Genomic DNA, 20756 nt, shown 5'->3' with positions numbered 1-20756 from the left:
AATAATGATCATTTCAATTATTGAACCATAGATTATATTCTAAGATAATATCATGTAAAAACGTACACCAAAGTAATTATTTGTCATGCCTCATCTAAGCAGGAGCAGATGGTGACAGGGGTCTCATCAGGGTCAGGCAGCCAGGGAAGACCAGTGTATGACGGCGCTGAGGTGAACTTTTGCAGATGCAACACTTTATTCTCTCTGTGCAGCGAACACTGGACAAGCCAGAAGCTTCAAAGATTGAAACTATTTCAAGACAGTCTAACAAACCTCTAAAGTTGATTTCAAAACTGTATTAAGGGTTGATAGAGGCTTTCCCCGATGACACAAAACATGTAAAACAAAGGGGCAGGGCTGGGCGATCCAGCAATATTGTGTGCAAGTAAAAAGAGATCTAAAGTACTATTAGGCAGTGTTGTAGTACTCGAGACCGGTCACTCTCGAGATCACATTGAGTGTCTCGGTCTTGTCTCGGTGTCGGATACATTTGTACTCGGTCTTTACTCGGTCTCGGACAGTAAGGACTCGTAATTTCTTCCCGAGACCAGCGGAGTAAAAAACTCATCATTATCAGCTTCCATTCAGTCAGAGCATAAAACCGCATCGCCAGGCCAAATATATACACTCCTTTCTTGAAACATTAATATTGTAATGACCTGGCTAGATCATAAAGGAACAATTGTCCAGACAGAGGTTTGAGTTTACGAATTTATGGTTTATTAACCCAACTCCACACAGGCTACTGTTTGGCCGTAGCCCACGCCAAATAAATGAAAGATACCCTATAAAACAACCGTGATCTTGTCTTAGGGAGACCAGATGTAAGAGAGAGAACAATGGCTAAACATTGTCTTAACTTGCGATGCTCCACCCCCCCCACAAGCCACTCTACCAACCACCAGGATGCCCGGCATCAGAACATTCCAGGCATTCCCATGATTGGCAGATAGCAGGTTGATTGGCGTGTCGGACCCCGCAAACACTGGGTACTGGTAAGTACAACACAACCAACTAATAGCATAACACATAACACACAGCCCCCCAACACAAAGGGAACAAACATAGTCTCTGAAGTGACCCAGAGGTCTCCTTTGCCTGCGTGGCCGTGATGGTTGCAGAGTGTCCAGATATGAAACAGGAGGCTCAGTCTGTGGCAGAGGGCTGCCCCTCTGGGGCGCAGGGGATAAAGGCAGGGGTATGGGGGACAAGGATGCGGGAACGGGAAATACAGTCCGTGGCTCCGGGGAACCACACGGTGACACAGGGAGGGACACTGGGGGAGTGGGTTGTTTGGAGCCTTGTGGGTGCCTGGAGAATGTCATTGCCAGAGAGGGGAATTGTGGGGTCCCTGGGGTTTGGGGAGAAGAGGCCCCTCTGTATGGGGTTAACCTGTCCCGGTGCAGTGCCACCTTTCGTCCCCTGGGAGAAAGCTGCACCCGGTAAACAACCTCCCCTACCCTCTCCAGGACATTGCAGGGCCCCACCCAGTAGCTGTCCAACATGGGGCATCTACCTTTCTTTCTTAGGGGGCTGTAGATCCAGACCAGCTCCCCAGCCACAAAGTGCCTTCCCCGGGTGTGCACGTCATAGTTCTTCTTCTGCCTCACACCTGCATTCAGCAGCTGCTCTCTAGCAAAGGTGTGGGCTGTCTCCAGGCGGTCCTGGAGTCTCCGGGCATACTCCGGCCCCGGGGGAACAGGAGGGCTATCCAGGGGCCGACCAAACGCCATCTCTGCAGGGGTGCGGATCTCTCTCCCCAGCATGAGGAGGGCAGGAGTGCAGGAGGTGGTCTTGTACAGCGGAGCGGCATGCAATGAGGACCATAGGTAGGTGCTTGTCCCAGTCACGCTATTGTTTGGCAGAGACGATGGCCAGCTACTGTCCAAGCATTTTGTTAAAGCGCTCCAGTAGGTCATCACTTTGAGGATGGAGAGGAGTAGTGCGGGTMTTGTGCATACCCAGCCTCTCACACATGGTGGCGAACACACGGGACTCAAAGTTTCTGCCTCGGTTGCTGTGGATGAGGCCGGACTCTGCAGCTCCAAACCTGCTGAACATCCCCGCTGTCAGGGCGTCGACGATGGTCTTTGCCTCCTGGTCAGGGAGAGCATAGGCCTCGGGCCATTTTGTGAAATAGTCCATGGCCGTGAGCACCAAGCGGTTTCCACTGTCTGTGGTGGGGAACGGCCCAACTCCATCCACTCCCACCCTCTCCATGGGAGCCCCAACTGGGAACTGTTGGAGCTGAACATGAGAGCGGCCTGGAGGGCCCTTTCTCGCTGTGCAAAAGTCCTCCATATTCATCTTGTGCTGCCCCCAGTAAAAGCTCTGACGGAGGCAGCGGAGTGTTTTTGTGACCCCAAAGTGTCCAGTCCCCCCCCCCCCCCCCATGAGTGCTCTGGAGCACAGCCTCCCGCAATGCTTTTGGGACCACCACCTGCCACCTCTCCTCTCCCGTAGCTGACTCCTTCCATGCCCGCTGTAGCATGCCATCAGGCAGCCGCAGTCTCTCAAACTTTGACCACAACCCTTTGGTCGCAAGTGAGAGCGCTGCCACCTCTTCCCACGGTGGCCTCAACTGCGCCTCTACCCACTGTAGCACCGGCTGTAGGTCTGTGTCCCGTCCCTGCTGCTGCCCCCCTTCTTAGGAACCATGACGACTGGTGCCACCCAGGGGCTGTCTGGGGGCTCGTTGAAGTCTGCCCGCTGCATCTCCAACACAGCATTGTCTGCTGCCTCCTGGCTTTCCAGCGGGATACGGTGGGGACGCATCTTGATGGGCTGAGCATCACCTGTGTTGATCTCATGCTGCACCAGATGAGTCTGACCCACCTCTTCCTCACTCAGTACAAAGCGGTCTCAACCGTCTCAACTGCCACAACCGTTCCTGCTGTTCGGGGTCAAGACCAACACAGTTCCTCCCCCCTATCTCCCTCACTGCAGACAGTGTCCTCTCCTCTCCCATCTGGGGTAGCTGGGCTGGGGGTGCGCGGCCCAGGCTCACGGAGGGATGTGTCTTGGAGGTAGCTGGGGGAATGTAACACACAGATGTGGGGGAGGGGGGGCAGCCATGAGTCTCTGCTGCTTTAACAGTTGGAATAAAGGGGTTGTTGGGCTGTGTGAATGTGACATTAGGGGGCACCATGGTGACTGCTGGCCCCCACTGGAAGCTCAGTGTGCCCCATTTAGGTCTAACTGGCAGCCTGTGCTCCTAAGAAAGTCCAGCCTCAGGATACAAGGGTCCTGCACAGCCGCCACCCACACAGGATGACGCACATTCCTGCCCCCTACTATCAGAGTCATTATTCCCTTCCCTTTCATGGGTGCCAGCTCACCTGTGACTGTGCGGAGCTGCACAGTTGTGGACTCAAACTGAGTCCAACCTGGCACAATATCCGGCCTCACCAGGGTTACTGTGGACCCAGTGTCCACCAGGGCAGAGCAGGGCACAGTGACAGGGACATGACAAAAGTCCAACACAGGTCCGGCCCACCACAACAACAGGCTCCATCCGCTTGCCCTCGTCTGTTTCTGGGGGGCGTGGAGCCTTGCTCCCCTGTCTGTGTTGTTGGGCTCCTCCTGAAGATGGTGGGAAAGAGAGCCAGGGTTCCGCACTGCCCCGTCTATGCGGACCCCGAGCCGTTTCCCTGAGCTCTGGGGGACATGGGGCAATCCCGGCGCAGATGGCCTGGCTGGCCACACCCCCAGCTGACCCTAGGACCAGGGCGTGTGTTTCGTGTCGCCTATAGCGACACAGCACGAATGAGTTCAGTCATTTCAGCCACCCATGCAGGCTTTCTAGCTCTGGGCTGCTCTGCCGCTGCTCTGCCCCCCAGCCCGCACAGTGGGTCTGTCTCCCTGCACCCCCACCGAAGCCCCAGCCCACACGAGCTCCCTCTCCAAAGCTATCTGCAATGACTCAGGATGAGCCATCTGGGTCTGTATGCACAGCTCCGTAGGAGAGCCTGTATGAACTGGCCCAGTGCTAGCTCGCTCTGCACGGAGGGGGGCATGTGAGCATATGCCCCCCAGAGAGGCTCTCAATGTCATTAGCTAGCACTTGTAGTGGCTCTCCAGGCTTCCAGCGTCTATTACTCAGTTTGGAGCGCAACAGCCCGGGCTGTACACACTGTCCAAAGCGCCTCTTCAGTGCTCCCACTAAAGCCCCCTAATCACATCTGTCCTCGGGGCTAATCAATATGAAAGAGGACAGAGCATCATCCGTGAGGCACAAAGCCAACTGCAGTGCCCTATCTTCATTCATTCAGATACGGACGCAATCGGGAACTGGGCACTACCATGTTTGTTTACATCCTGAGCCCCAGATTCCTCGTCCGCAGCGTCGACGTCACCCCTTCGGTCCGCCCACCAGAATCTGCGCGAAGCACATTCGACGAAGCACTCATGCTCGCTTCAGTCACCATCATTCTAGCGATCTCCCTCAAGCAGCCTCTGTGCTCCGAAGCCCTGGCGATCTCCCTCAAGCAGCCTCTGCGCTCCGACGCCCTGGCGATCTCCCCAGCCAGATCCTCCGACGTCCATGCACATGCACCTCCTTGGCCATAATCGTTCCCTACCTCCACCTTCACTTTCGGATTCCCTCGAAGCATTTTCAAACCCTGTTCTCACGTACGTTAGCTAGCCACGGTAGTCAGCTAGCTAGCTGGCTAACTTTTTTCTACGTTTTTACTTCTGACACCAATGTAATGACCTGGCTAGATCATAAAGGAACAATTGTCCAGACAGAGTTGAGTTTACAAATTTACAGTTTATTAACACAGGCTACTCCCCCCACCACCCACCAGGACGCCCGGCATCAGAACATTCCAGGCATTCCCATGATTGGCAGATAGCATGTTGATTTGCATGTCGGACCCCACAAACACTGGGTACTGGTAAGTACAACACAACCAACTAATAGCATAACACATAACACACAGCTGTCTGTGCGGGTCACTGCAATCTCTTTTAACAGCCATTATGTCTACTATAGACATGTTTGCGCAGTGGCGAACCAATAGGCCTTCACTGTGTGACAGATTCATGATTCTTAAAAGGACAGCAACCAGTGAAATATATTCACATGTAGATGCAGTTCAATGCATGATTAATATAATTCACCAACACATTTCTTGGTATTCCAAAAAAATATTGCTATCAGGTTGTAAATCACAGTTGGACTGGTACATTGTTTGTTGCCTCCAGTCGGGATGCACCGTTTCAGTTTCTATGACTCAATATTCTGGACAAAAACGGACGAATGTACTGTAACGAAAGCTGGGAATGTCAATACAATCGAACTAGCAAGGGCAATGATCACAAGTCAGTCATAACGTGGCTAATAGGCTAGAGTATCTACTTATGAAACAAGCTAAAACAACAGAGCCTAAGATTAGCTAGATAGCTATCTAGCTAGTTTCTAGGAGGATTTCATGACTTGCCATTGGAGGAGTGGGTAAGTGACTGACTTTTTTCACCTCATATTGTATTTTGGTGGCTATACACAGCTACAGATGCAGATGTCACTTGGTTAGCTAGCAAGAACTTAAACAACTGTTATCCAGTTAGCCAGAGTGAATTTGCGAACGCAAGAGATATGCTATCTACTCCGATTTCAGAGCACTCTCGTCTATGTGCCAGAGCGCAGAACAACTGATGAATTTATGAATGTGCAACACTCGCTGAATATGACAGGTGACAGTAAACGTAGGCAAAAAACATTTATAGTTAGTCAAGAAAACTCTAGATAATATGTTAACAGCCTAACCAGCTCTGCTACAGCGAGTAAAATGGTTAGAGTGAGGTGTTCGCCCATTTGTGTCTGGAAGTAGCTAGCTAGCAACTGAGCCAACTTTAGCCAGTTAGCTTGGGTGCTTGGTTGGGACAAACATGCATTGGCAAGCAAGCAGCAGAGGAACAAGTTCAAAATGTAAGAGGACTTCCGTGGTGTTTGCAGAAATCCATTCATATTTGCAGAAATCTATTCAGTTGTATTTTGTGGCTTTGGCGAATGCGTTCTAATAATTTAAAGTCGCGCCGTTGCAACTGCCTGTAAACACACAGTCCAGTTCAAGGAGAATGATGGCAGGATCGTGTGGCAAATACTTGTAGCTCTGATTGGCTATTGCGCACCGGTCTGTTACAGACTCCGTTCCTGGACAAGACAGATGTTTTCATTCGGTTTTATTTACTGCAGTGTCTAATTGTCCAAAATGCATGGCCGCTTTCCCGGACTATATTGCTAAAGAATTTTCGCACATTTGTATTTTATTTATTTAACCTTTATTTAACTAGGCAAGTCAGTTAAGAACAAATTCTTATTACAATGACGGCCTAGGAAGAAATGCCTTAGTATACGTAATTCCTAAACGTTCTAAGAATTTATGAAAATGTGAAAATGACCATATCTATCTAAGTAGTTACTTGTCAGATTCTTTTTTTTAAATGTCATATTCTTCCTGTGGATGTATATGAACGGATTTTAATAAAATGACATGTTTCTAAAATGCTGTCAGTTCCACTTTAAATGCAACAATGTTTCACGCACATAAGTTATTTTCAAAAAGATGGCTAACAACAGCAAGCGCGCTGCAATAAAAAACATTCCACTCACCATGTGATGATAATTTGAAACTTGATTTCTTTTTAAAAGTTATTCTTGAAAAGGGAGAAGCTAACAAATTAGCAACAACATCCTCTTTGATAACACCTGCTGCAGCTGCTGCAAACTAGCCGACAACCAAAGCTAGCTAGCTAGAGACCTGGGAAAACTACTGATCGCTATTGCTCAGTGACCCAGTTGGCATTTAAGTCAGAAGTTTCCAAATGTTTTTGTAAAAAAAACGGTCCTGCCCATTAAGTCAAAATTTGATTGCTTGATTCCATTGTCACTCCAAGATTTTGCCCTAATACAGTTGAATGGCAGGTGTCTTTATCTAGCTTCTGATGGCCTAGCCAATGGCTGACTTAGCTAGCTAGATTTATCTTCCCATAGACCAGTAAAGAAAAATCCTGACTGGAATTTTTTTCCCCTTTAGTGTAAATCAGAATATCATTGAAAATAATAAAATAAAATAAATAATAATAACAATATTATAATAACTATTTCATAAATCCTTAGCCCTCTGAAGGTGTAGTAGGCCCTCATTGTTCCCCACTGTGTTTGGGTTAGTAATCATGAAAGTCTAAAGAATCCATATGTTGTTCTGAAACATGAACACAGAAATACTGGACATTTCTAACTCTTATTATGGTGGTGATTTGACAAAATTACAGTCATGGTCTTGAACTGGACTATGGATAATCCTGAATAAATCGTGAATAATGATGAGTGAGAAAGTTAGACGCACAAATATCATACCCCCAAGACGTGCTGACCTCTCAACATTACAATGGCAGGGGAGGTTAGCGTTTTTGTGGGGGTATGATATTTGTGCATCTATTATTCACGATTCATTCAGGATTATCCGTAAGCATGGTAGCGTTCACATTAATGTAGAAGTGTTTAGAAACATATTCTATTCTTATTTACAATAAAAGTGACCCCAGTATGAACCTAAAAAGGTCATATTAACCCCCGCCAGGTTATATCCCCCCCACTTCTAAAACCAGAGTTGCACCCCTGACTATTTTACTAATAAAGTGGAAAATCTCAAGTGAAATGACAACATTGAACAGTGAACCATCATATTTTTGTATTAAAGATCTAATAATGAAAGTGAAGGATTGCCTGTTTAGAATTTGGTCAAGTTTGTGTGGTAGAGGTGGAAAAAATATTGTTATTCATCAATAATTGTTATCATTATCATTGTTTTGGTTTGCAATGGACCCTGTAGTTCCACTCTCCGTACCTCTGATACCTCCTTGGTCCCACCCCCCACACATGCGGTGACCTCACCCATTGAGACCAGCATGTCCAGAGATACAACCTCTCTTATCATCACCCAGTGCCTGGGCTTGCCTCCGCTGTACCCACGCCCCACCATACCCCTGTCTGCACATTATGCCCAGAATCTATTCTACCACGCCCATAAATCTGCTCCTTTTATTCTTTGTCCCCAACGCTCTAGGCGACCAGTTTTGATAGCCTTTAGCCGCACCTCATCTACTACTCCTCTGTTCCTCGGGTGATGTGGAGGTAAACCCAGGCCCTGCATGTCCCAGTCACCCTCATTTGTTGACTTCTGTGATCGAAAAAGCCTTGGCCTCATGCATGTCAACATCAGAAGCCTCCTCCCTAAGTTTGCCTTACTCACCGCTTTAGCACACTCTGCAACCCTGATGTCCTTGCCGTGTCGAATCCTGGCTTAGGAGGCCACCAAAAATTCTGAGATTTCCATACCCAACTATAACACTTTCCGTCAAGATAGAACTGCCAAAGGGGAGGAGTTGCAATCTACTGCAGAGATAGCCTGCAAAGTTCTGTCATACTTTCCAGGTCTATGCCCAAACAGTTCGAACTTCTAATTTTAAAAATTAATCTCTCCAGAAATAAGTCTTCACTGTTGCCGCCTGCTACCGACCCCCCTCAGCTCCCAGCTGTGCCTGGACACCATCTGTGAATTGATCGCTCCCATCTAGCTTCAGAGTTTGTTCTGTTAGGTGACCTAAACTGGGATATGCTTAACACCCCGGCAGTCCTACAATCCAAGCTTGATGCCCTCAATCTCACAAAATCATCAAGGAACCCACCAGGTACAACCCTAAATCCGTAAACATGGGCACCCTAATAGACATTATCCTGACCAACCTGCCCTCCAAATACACCTCTGCTGTCTTCAATCAAGATCTCAGCGATCACTGCTCATTGCCTGTATCCGCCACGGTCCGCGGTCAAACGACCACCCCTCATCACTGTCAAACGCTCCCTAAAACACTTCTGCGAGCAGGCCTTTCTAATCGACCTGGCCGCGGTACCCTGGAAGGATATTGACCTCATCCCGTCAGTTGAGGATGCCTGGTCATTCTTTAAATGTTACTTCCTCACCATATTAGACAAGCATGCTCCGTACAAAAAATGCAGAACCAAGAACAGATATAGCCCTTGGTTCACTCCAGACCTGACTGCCCTCGACCAGCACAAAAACATCCTGTGGCGAACTGCAATAGCATCGAAGAGCCCCCGCGATATGCAACTGTTCAGGAAGTCAGGAACCAATACACACGCGTCAATCAGGAAAGCAAAGGCCAGCTTTTCAAGCAGAAATTTGCATCCTGTAGCTCTAACTCCAAAAAGTTCTGGGATACTGTAAAGTCCATGGAGAACAAGAGCACCTCCTCCCAGCTGCCCACTGCACTGAGGCTAGTAACACGGTCACCACCGATAAATCCGTGATAATCGAAGACTTCAACAAGCATTTCTCAATGGCTGGCCATGCCTTCCTCCTGGCGACTCCAACCTTGGCCAACAGCCCCGCCCCCCCCGCTGCTACTCGCCCAAGCCTCCCCAGCTTCTCCTTTACCCAAATCCAGATAGCAGATTGTTCTGAAAGAGCTGGAAAACCTGGACCCATACAAATCAGCTGGCTTGACAATCTGGACCCCCTATTTCTGAAACTGTCCGCCGCCATTGTCGCACCCCCTATCACCAGCCTGTTCAACCTCTCCTTCGTATCATCTGAGATCCCCAAGGATTGGAAAGCTGCCGCGGTCATCCCCCTCTTCAAAGGGGAGACACCCTGGACCCAAACTGTTACAGACCTATATCCATCCTGCCCTGCCTATCTAAGGTCTTCGAAAGCCAAGTCAACAAACAGATCACTGACCATCTCGAATCCCACCGTACCTTCTCCGCTGTGCAATCCGGTTTCCGAGCCGGTCATGGGTGCACCTCAGCCACGCTCAAGTACTAAACGATATCATAACCGCCATCGATAAAAGACATTACTGTGCAGCCGTCTTCATCGACCTGGCAAGGCTTTCGACTCTGTCAATCACCATATTCTTATCGGCAGACTCAGTAGCCTCGTTTTTCTAATGACTGCCTTGCCTGGTTCACCAACTACTTTGCAACCGTTCACTGCCTGCACCCGCACGCCCGACTAGCATCACCACCCTGGACGGTTCCGACCTAGAATATGTGGACATCTATAAGTACCTAGGTGTCTGGCTAGACTGCAAACTCTCCTTCCAGACTCATATCAAACATCTCCAATCCAAAATCAAAGCAAGAATCGGCTTTCTATTCCGCAACAAAGCCTCCTTCACTCACGCCGCCAAACTTACCCTAGTAAAACTGACTATCCTACCGATCCTCGACTTCGGCGATGTCATCTACAAAATAGCTTCCAATACTCTACTCAGCAAAACTGGATGCAGTTTATCACAGTGCCATTCGTTTTGTTACTAAAGCACCTTATACGACCCAACTGCGACCTGTATGCCCTAGTCGGCTGGCCCTCGCTACATGTTCGTCGTCAGACCCACTGGCTCCAGGTCATCTACAAGCTATGCTAGGTAAAGTGCCGCTATGCTTTATCTTGGCCAGGTCGCAGTTGCAAATGAGAACTTGTTCTCAACTAGCCTACCTGGTTAAATAAAGGTGAAAAAAAATAAAAAATAAAAATAAAAAAAATAATAATGATCAGCTACCAGGTATAGACCACCTTGATGGGAAACTATTGAGAATGGTAGCAGACTGTATTGCCACCATTATTTGCTAGATCCTTAACCAAAGCCTAAAGGAGTGTGTGTCCACAGGCGTGGAAGGAACCTAAAGTAATTCCAATACCTAAAAATAGTAAAGCACCCTTTGCTGGCTCTAACAGCCGCCCAATCAGTTCGCTGCCTGTTCTTAATAAACTGATGGAGAGAATTGTGTTTGACCAAATACAATGCTATTTGTCAGAGAACAAGTTAACTACTGACTTTCAGCATGCATTTAGAGAAGGCCACTCACTCAGACAGATGATTGGTTAAACAATAACACCAATAAGATGATAGTGTGAGCTGTATTGTTAGATTTCAGGGCAGCCTTTGATATTACTGATCATAAATTGTTGTCGAAGAAACTCACTTGCTATGGCTTTACAGCACCTGCCATCACAGGGTTGGATAGGTATTTATCCAATAGAACGCAGAGAGTGTTCTTCAATGGAAGCTTCTCTAACATCAGATATGTACAGTGTGGTGTCCCTCAGAGCAGTTGCTTTGAAAAGTTCCTCTTCTCTATTTTTACTAATGATTTGCCACTGGTCTGACACAAAGCTAGAATGACTATGTACTGCGGATGATTTCACACTTCACGTCAGCACCCGAAGCCAGTGAGCTCACTGATAAGGAGTTACAGTCAGTCTCCGAATGGGTGATTAATAATAAACTGCTCTTAAGTTCATCTAAAATTAAAGCATTGTATTGGGTTGAAAACATTCTCGAAGACCGAAACCTCAGCTGGAGTTATGTATAAAGGGTGTGTGACCTTTGAGCAAGTTGAGGAAGCTAAACTCCTAGGTAAAACATTGAATGGTCAATTATCACGGTCAAGTCATATTGACAAAGTTGTTGCGTGTTTTTGACACAAACATCAACCGTACTAGTTGTTCAGGCTCTGGTCTTGTCAATTGCAGACTTAGCCAAACTAACTAACATCAACAAGATGCCAGTCTTTCCTGGTTGAGGGTTGACGAGAGATGAACTGATTCTCCTAACACCATTTTTTTTTGTATTGTATGTACTATTTATTCATTTGATTGTTTGTATATAGTTGTATTTGAAATTGACTGTCCTTGCTGTTGAAAAAACATATGTGTTATGGCTTTTCAACCTCTGCCATATTGTGGATTCAGAACTATCTATCTAAAAGAACAGAGGGGTTTCTTTAATGGAAGCTTCTCTAATGTCAAACATGTAAAGTGTGGTGTACCAGTAGGCCCTCTACTCTTTTCTATTTTTACCAATGACATGCCACTGGCATTAAACAAAGCATGTGTGTCCATGTATGCTGATGATTCAACCATCAGCAACACCAGCTAATGACATCACTGAAACCCTTAAGGAAGAGTTGCAGTCTGTTTTGGAATGGGGGGCAAGTAATAAATGGATCCTGCACATCTCTAAATCTAAGAGCAATGTATTTGGTACAAATTATTCCCTAAGTTCTAGACCTCAGCTGAATCTGGTAGTGAATGGTGTGGTTGATGAACGAGTTGAGGAGTCTAAATTACCTGGCGTTACCAGAGATTGTAAACTGTCATGGTCAAAACATGTTGATTTAATGGTTGTAAAGATGGGGAGAGGTCTGGCTGTAATAAAGAGATGCTCTGCTTTTTTGACACGACACTCCAAAAAGCAAGTTCTTCAGGCTCTAGTTTTGTCTAATCTTTATTATTGTCCAGTCGTGTGGTCGAGTGCTGCAAAGAAAGACCTAGTTAAGCTGCAGCTGGTCCAGAACAGAGCAGCATGTTTTTCTCTTCATTGTAATCAGAGGACTGATATAAATACTATGCATGCCAGTCTCTCTTGGCTAAGAGTTGAGGAGAGACTGACTGCATCACTTCTTTTTATAAGAAACATTAATGTGTTGAAAATCCCAAATTGTTTGCATAGTCAACTTACACACAGCACTGACACACACATTTACCCCACCAGACATGCCACCAGGGGTCTTTTCACAGTCCCCAAATCCAGAACAAATTCAAGAAAGCGTACAGTATTATATAGAGCCCTTATTGCATGGAACTCCCTCCCATCTCATATTGCTCAAATAAACAGCAAACCTGGTTTCAAAAAACAGATAAAGCAACACCCCACGGCACAACGCCTCTCCCCGTTGTTCTGTATTATGTCATTCTGTATTATGTTTCAGTTTTTTTGTGGACCCCAGGAAAAGTAGCTGCTGCTTTTGCAACAGCTAATGGGGATCCTAATAAAATACCAAAAATACCAGTATTTTGTTACTCGTCATGTTTTTTGTGGACCCCAGGAAAAATAGCTGCTCCTTCTGCAAATGCGAATGGGGATCCAAATAAACCAATCCTTTCATGTTCTCTCACTGGTTCTTTGTTTACATACTGTGTCTGATGGTGAGGTGTGTGTGTGTGTGTCTGTGAAGACTTAACACAGCCTAGTACCACCACATCTAATGACATAAATTAGCATGACGGACACGGTGCATTAAGCCAATGGGATTGTGAATAGGATGGCGTCGCTCCCGGCTCTGACACGGATTATAAGGAAGGCTGCTGAAACATTACGTCTCTCTATTCAACACATACACACTAAACAGCAGTATGTAGACTCTACCTCTCACCACTGATACAGGGTCAGATGTTTTTCCCATCTACCTAATGGTTAAGGTTGTGGGTAAGGGAATCTGATCCTAGATCTGCGGTTAAGGCCAATGACAATCTTGAGCCACCCTACAAATAATGGTGGCACTAAGGACAGGAGGGGAATTCTGCAGCATCGTTCATTGACATGCACAATCAGATTATCAGGACATAATATATTCCAAGGACCGGCCCGGAGTGTGATGGATGGTTGGTGCAGTCTAATCTCCACCAAGGTGCTTTGTCCAGCGTCATATTTCTTCCCTCCCTTCTGGGAGAGGGATGGGCGGAAGGGAAGTACAACTCAACTCATTACTTCAGGGGTTTGTGGGTTTAAGTACTTTTTTCAGGGTTGAATCCTAACCTCAGTTATGTAGCAAAACTAAACTACTTCAAACTTTTGTGTAACTAAGTGGTGAAATTTGACATCCAGGACACAGGTCTTCCACACCTAACCAGCAATTGACTGACCTTGTGACCATTCTTCTGTACCATGACAAGAAGACTCTTAGAAATGAATGAATAAAGGAAGCTCAAACCCATCCTCAGAAGGAGCGAGACATTGATTAGAGAGTAAGCCGTGTTGTTGTTGTACCAGGAGAACTATGAAGGTTAAACTACAGGAGCAGAGAAGGAGCTCTACCCAAGCATTCGCCAATGTGAAGAGTTCACAAGATGTGTTTATGTTCACTAAAATCAAAAACACAATGCAGATCCTTTTATACACACACACAGGAATCGTAAGCAGTAGCCACGCTCTAAAGCGAGTGCATCGATCGGACAATACCGCTTTAGAATATGGAGGTGACAATTATGGGAATAACATAGGTAGAATCAAAGCATTTGGGTCAAGCAAACTAAGCCCATTGATATATATAAAAAAAAAAAATATCCATATTAAATGACAAAATATCACACTTTTGAACAATCATCGAATATGCAGCATTTAATGTGTTTTTTTGTTGCTGGCATGTAAAAATTGCTCTAAGCTCCTAGTGGTATTTGCAAGATTAGAACAGCTTCTCTTTTCTACCTGCAGTATCCTATAAGAACGGTCAAGGTCAGATAATGCCTTTGTTGGGAGGGATTATTGAAAGAAGGTAACATACCAACAGCCACGTTGTACAAATCGATAGAAACAGTTAAAACAAACAACAGTCTGAACAAGCAGCACAGCTCCAGTAACCGAGGTACCAGTCTAGCAGTAGAGGCTCCATTTCACCTTTGCTAATATGCTCTTCGACCTCCTTCTAGAATGTTGTGTGTTTAAGGGCCTGCTGCCTGTCTCCTGATAAAGGATCAAAGTCTACCACCGTGCAACAAATCACAGAGCAAGAGATGTCTATCAACACAGGACTTTTACAAGATAGGAAGTGGAATGCAGACATCCACCAGTGCTGTGGCCGTTAGACTGAAATGGATACCGAGTCTCTTTCCTCTGGCGTCTGGACAGTCTCTGTGGTGTGGTAAAGGTGTAGTATAAAGTTGTCCCTTGACAGACTGATCTCTCTGACCAGCTGTTCCTGGAGCAGGAAGGAGACGCGTCGATATGAGAGACAGGAAGGGGAATGATTGATGGGTGTGACGGCAAACACAGGATATTAACCAATTGGATGAGATGAGTTAGTGCTGGGCTGGAACAAAAATGTGGGCTCTCTCAGGATCCCCCAGAAATAGATTGAGAAACAGATTAGTTCTCAGTACTGAGGAGGTGGGTGGTGATATTACCTCAGCTGTAAAACACAGACTTCTCTCTCGTCGAGGCTGTAACAGTTTGTTCTTCCAGAGGTAATGAGAGAACAGAAATCTGGAGACAAAACAAGAAGAGAGAGAAGAGAGAGAGAGCGAGACGAGAGAGGGAGAGAGATAAAGACAGACTGGAGAAGAGAGCAAAGTAGAGAGAACATTCCCGTCCCAGATGGACTGGGAATCTGGGAATGAGAACAGGATAGTGGTCTGGTTCAGCCAGGATGTGTTTGTGTGTCCCAGCTGTGTGATCCAGTTTATCTTTGGAGCCAGGTACGCCGATGGGGTTACAGAAACTCCCCACTGCCAGGCTATTTATACAGGAGATACTGTACCATTCAAGGTGTGTATGTGTGTACATGAGAGAGGAGAGAGAGAGAGTGTGTGTGTGCAGGCAATGTTCAGATGTTGGCATGAGAACACCCAGTCTCAGTTTCTCTAACATTCTTCTAGAAGCTGAGTGTTGGGGCGATCATGCAGTGTACAAGTAACAACCCCAAATAGACTTCAGGGAACACTCTCTCTTGGAATAAATCTATATAACATTGCATGTTAGGGAGTCTTATCTTGCTTCCCAAATACAAACGAAGGCAGAGATATACAGGCTTAATCTCAACCCCTTAACCCCGAACATTTTACCTGGTTCCTGTTTAGTATGGTTCATTGTTAGCTTGGGGATTTACTGCGGTCATTTCTGTTAAAAACACTTCAGATGTAGTAAATTCAAACAGTGCTGATTGACTTGTTATGGAACGGCTATCGGGGGGGTCAAAACATTGTCAACAGTAATGTTTGGAAGCATCAAGGGCTGTTCCTGTTCCTCCACCCCCCTCATTCTGTGGTTCTTACTAGAATTTCCTGTCCAGTCTACAGTCACCCTGGTTGCCGTTGACGATAAGAGATAGGAAGAGGAAGGAATACCCCACTTCCTATAGTCATCTAACCAAGGAAACTAAAAGGGGGACTTTGCGTCCGCCTGTAAAAAAAAAAAAATTAAGATCTAGGGGAAATACTGCTTTTGTAATTTAATGAAACAAGCAAACAACAAGAAAATTGTGTTTGAAAAAGTTAAAGTTGTTGCTGTGAGCCAATTGGGTAACCTAGGTAGCCACAGGTTGTTTTCTCCTAAAAACCGACCGGGACTGTAGAGGGATGTAAACGTTACAGTCCAGATGATTCTGTGGAATTCAAAACTACATTTAAGAAAAGTACAACATGTTTAAAGATTACTTTTAAACATTGCTCGGGAGCAGGCATTCTCAATAGTTTGAAAAACATTATATTGGGGGGCTTCCCTCATGCCACTTTTCATAACGGTGCTAGCAGCCACGTGAATGAGTGAGTGCTAGCTAGCTATTGACCGAAACATTAAGCTAGCTAAGATCAACAACACAAACAAACGGACTATACAGCTGCAAGTAGTGAGTGGAGTTACAAACGGACTATACTAACACAAGTAAAATGCATTACCCGTGATGAAATATTTTCTACACACATAGCTACTTGTACCTACTTAGACACCGGGTCACCAGGTCCCACACCGAATAGCCTGAAGCCACAGGGCTCTTCTCGCAGGATCTATTTCCCTACGTGGAGCATTGTGAACTGTATATTCTGATTTTTGACCTGGTTACATGTAGATTGAACAACACAACAGCTTTTTGGCATATTTTTGTATAACTAAACACTGATGATGAAGTTGGCTCTTTTACAATTGGGGTCAAACATCCCCCCCCCCCCCCCGAATTTGTGGGTTTGGTCGAGGGGAATTCCTTCGTATGGCCTGAATATCGACTCTGAGTATTATAAACATCTCAGAATACCAGGAATGATAAAGAACAGAACACTTGGAATACCGCCTAAATACACCAAACACAACGACTATAAGACTGTTTCTGGGAAACAGACGAGCAGAAAAAAAATTACTTGACTTCCTTTTTACTACTACTCTCAGTGGATTCATTATTTTCCAGAAGCGTTCCAGGGTTTACATTCTTGGATAAAAGAAAGTAAAACCCAAACATAATGTTTCTCAACTGATGACGCAGCGTAAAATAGCAGAACTAGAAAAAACAAACACCACACAAGGTCTCCTCTCAAAAAACTAATTTTAATTAAAACAAAAAAAAGTTGAATCATTAACAAGTTTATAAAACAGTGATTTAGTTACATAAATAAATTGATATCGGTGTATCAAATCTGAATTTCAACTTCATGAGCAATGCTGACACTGTTGAAGTACAATCGTTTACCTATCATAATAAATAAAATGGAATATGAATTATATTTCTGCCTCTGGACAAAGGAACTATGGACAAACCTCTAGGGGAGGAGGGGACAAGAGACACTAGACAACGTTTCTGCACCCAAAAACAAACAGAGGAGAAGGGATTTTCAAAGCACTGAACACAAAACCATTCAGCTAAAAATTAAAGACACTAAAAGTTGTAACCAAAGTTGGTTGGCTTTTTAAATTTAATGAACGAAGTTTGGTAGTTAGAACTCCCGTTTGGTTGTTTTAAAGCATTAAGACAAGGCAAGAAAGAAGGCTGTTCTCGTTGAGGAATTCTAGAGAGAAAATTCAAAAATTCAAAAAGAGAGAAACATAAAAATAAAAAAAGCGTAAAAAAAAGTTGGAACAGTCAAGACCTACATAGCAACTTTCTGTCCTGCACAAAGTCAGGGAGTCAGCAGAAGAGGCATGTTGTACATGTTGGTTGGTTGTGGAGGCATGTACATGTTGTTGGTTGGTTGTTGTGCATATAATGGAGCTTCATTTTTGTAACTTGATCACTGCGGAAGGAGACACGAGGCGTGGTCAGGCCAAATTTTTACGCTGATTATTAGTAAAGAGTCAGGGGTTTTGTCAGATCTACATTTGACGGCTTCATAGGCACTGGGCCCTTGTTCTACATCTGTAATGCTAAGGCTCACTGATCTGGCTCCTGGGAAGTCTCTCTCTTTCCTCTTCTTCTGCGGTGCCCAATGAAACTGTGTCTACAACTGGAGGATACATATATTTTGCTGGTCCATACAAAATACAACATCCATGTCCTGTTTTGCAAACAGCCAGTTCCTGTCAAGCAGTCCAGTGGGTGTCAGTCTGTCTGTCTGTCTCTGCGGGGTCACCCAGCTAACAGTCCTACTGAAGTGACCCCTAACCTTTGTCCTGGCCCCTGATGATGCAACGCAAGGCGACACATTTTAATTGTCCTTCTGATATGTTTTTGCTATAAAAACCAAGGTACTGCAGCTTCAAGTATTTTGCATTACATAGAATATTATTTATAAATTAGTTAACGTATACATTTGTTTTTCACTATTCAGACATATACTATTATATATACACAGTACAATAAAATGCTCTCACTCTTTCTTTTTTCACTTTCCTTTTTTTTAGAGAAATCCCTGAGAATGTATGTTGACAGTTGCTAAGTTTTCCACAAGCGCAAGCACTATGACAGTATAAGTGTGTGTTTTCTGCGAGGGTGTGTTTACAGTGTTCCTGCAATCGCGTGAGTTTCTGAGTGTGGGTGTGTTTTTCTGTGTTTATTTGCTTGTTTAGTGTGTGTGTGTGTGTGTGTGTGTGTAGCATCAGGGTGAACAACACTGCAAAGCCATGGCAGACAGTCAGACTGGAGTTGGTGATCACTGTTACTCAAGAAACAAAAACAGTAAATAAAAGGAAAAACAAGAAATGTGAACTGAACTGTTTGTTTGTGTTGTTCTTTTACATCTACCGTTTGCACACTTTGACTACACTGAGTGGGGAGGGAGGGGTGAGGACAAGGGGGGAGTAAAGCTGGGTCCGTACGAGGTACTTGTCACGTCTGATGGAGTTGCTCCGTTTGGTTTAAGCCGTGTTTGTCTCTGTGAGCGTTTAACAGAAGGGGAACAGGAGTGCTATGAGGACATCTCGCCACTGGACAACATATACTCAGTGTAAACCAAAAGATTGTATTTTTAGTTCTCTCTCTCTCTCTCTCTCTCACACTCTCCTTCATACATATAAAGGGACACACACACACACACACACACACATCCACAACAAATGTTCTTTTTTTGTTTGTTTGTGAACTAAATAGGGTCTATATACACATTAATACCGATGTGGCCTTTTATTGTTTGTTTTTAGTCGTTTCGTTTTTCTTGTTTTCTGTTTTTTCTTTCCGTTTTTCCGTTTTTTCCCGTCACTTTTTAAGTTACAAAAGGATACAAAGGCGGGATCAAGTAAAAGGGGCCGTGATCGCTCTCAATCTCCATAGATTCATCGACCAATCACAATAGTTTTTTTAACGTTTCGTCTTTCGTCAACCGAACCTCTCCCGTACGAGCATCATGAGTTTCTTCTTGCCCTTGTAGATCTGTTTGAGGTTGTCTATGAACTGGGTAAACTGGATGTGTCCGTCCTGGGCCATGAGGAACGTCTCTCTGGCCTTACTGAGGAACTCTATGAACTCGCTGTAGTGGCGCGGGCTGATGTGCGTGAGGCGAGAGTGCGTGGTGTTGATGTAGGCCCCGATAGTGGCGTCCAGCAGCTGCCTGAGCGGCGCCTTGTCCAGCGACATCAGCTTCCCAGAGTTCCTGCGGCTGTGCAGCGCCACCATGCCCGGCGTAGTCAACGTGCACCGTCTCAAAATGTCTGACAGCACAGTGGCGCACTTCACGCTCTTCACCACCAGGGGGATGACGGCAGTCAGCTCGTTCTTCCCCAGAGAGTGGCTCAGAGCGCAGGCCCACAGCACGTCGTTGATAGCCGGGTGGGTGTCCTGGTTGTAGCTGAGGTTAAGGTGGGCCATGGCTAGCGTGGCCAGCTTGTACGCCCTCATGGGATATCCTCTGTGCTCCATATACCTGGCTATCGTGAACAGCTGTGTGTAGCTCATCCCCGTGACGGCCGCGTCCAGGACGATCTGGTAGGCCGTCTCGAAGGCGATGTGGTCCTTCTCGCAGAGCGTGAGGGCGGAGAGGGCACAGTTCTGGGGGTCCTTCATGGTACACTGCAGGGCCAGGGTCCGGGCGGAGGAGGCCAGGTTCTCCTGCTGGTGACAGTCCAGGTGCAGGCGGACGATGGTGGTGTTGGACATGACGGTGGTGGCCACGATGCTGGTGGCCTCGGTCGGGGTGAACAGGGTGAACCAACTCTGCATGATGCTGTCCAACGCATACACACCTACAGCAGGGGAGAGGGTGGTTAGGTCATGGAAATATGTTCTACATACACACCTACAGCAGGGGAGAGGGTGGTTAGGTCATGGAAATATGTTCTACATACACACCTACAGCAGGGGAGAGGGTGGTTAGTTGGTGGAAATATATATTCGACACACACATGCAGTACATCACTCATACACCCCCACACACATTATGCAAAACATCCTTAGAGGAGCAACTCACCAACTTCTGTGGCACAGGTGACAAGCCACCGTACCATCTCTCTCCTCCTCCAGTTCAACGTGGACAGAGTCATTCTCATCACCTTCGGGGGAGAGGGGAGCAGGTACAGGTTAGGGAAGTGTGTGTGTGTGTGTGTTTATGTGTGTTTACTGTGGACGTGTGTGTTACCTGAAGACCCAGCTCCAGTGAGACCTTGAGCAGTGTGATGTCCGGTAGACTGTCCATCAGAGTAGCGATCTTGAAGGCGTCCTGAGCCAGTTTGAAGATGTGAGACGAGGAGTGGATGTTCTTCTGGATGGACTCTAACACTGTTTCTAACTTACGCCCGTCACCTGAGACAAAAAC

The 20756-nt window shown here is 45.9% G+C and overlaps 1 pseudogene; it reads right to left on the bottom strand.

Annotated features, from left to right (window-relative positions):
* Nucleotides 1-17105: 17105 nt before the first annotated feature.
* LOC111962823 (zinc finger SWIM domain-containing protein 6-like) overlaps nucleotides 17106-20756 on the bottom strand; it is a 59245-nt pseudogene continuing 55594 nt past the window's right edge.

Source organism: Salvelinus sp. IW2-2015, linkage group LG4q.1:29, assembly GCF_002910315.2.
Source record: "Salvelinus sp. IW2-2015 linkage group LG4q.1:29, ASM291031v2, whole genome shotgun sequence".
Classification (NCBI taxonomy): Eukaryota; Metazoa; Chordata; class Actinopteri; order Salmoniformes; family Salmonidae; genus Salvelinus; species Salvelinus sp. IW2-2015.
Note: the sequence above shows the minus strand (reverse complement) of the source record. Positions and strands in the feature narration are given on the sequence as shown.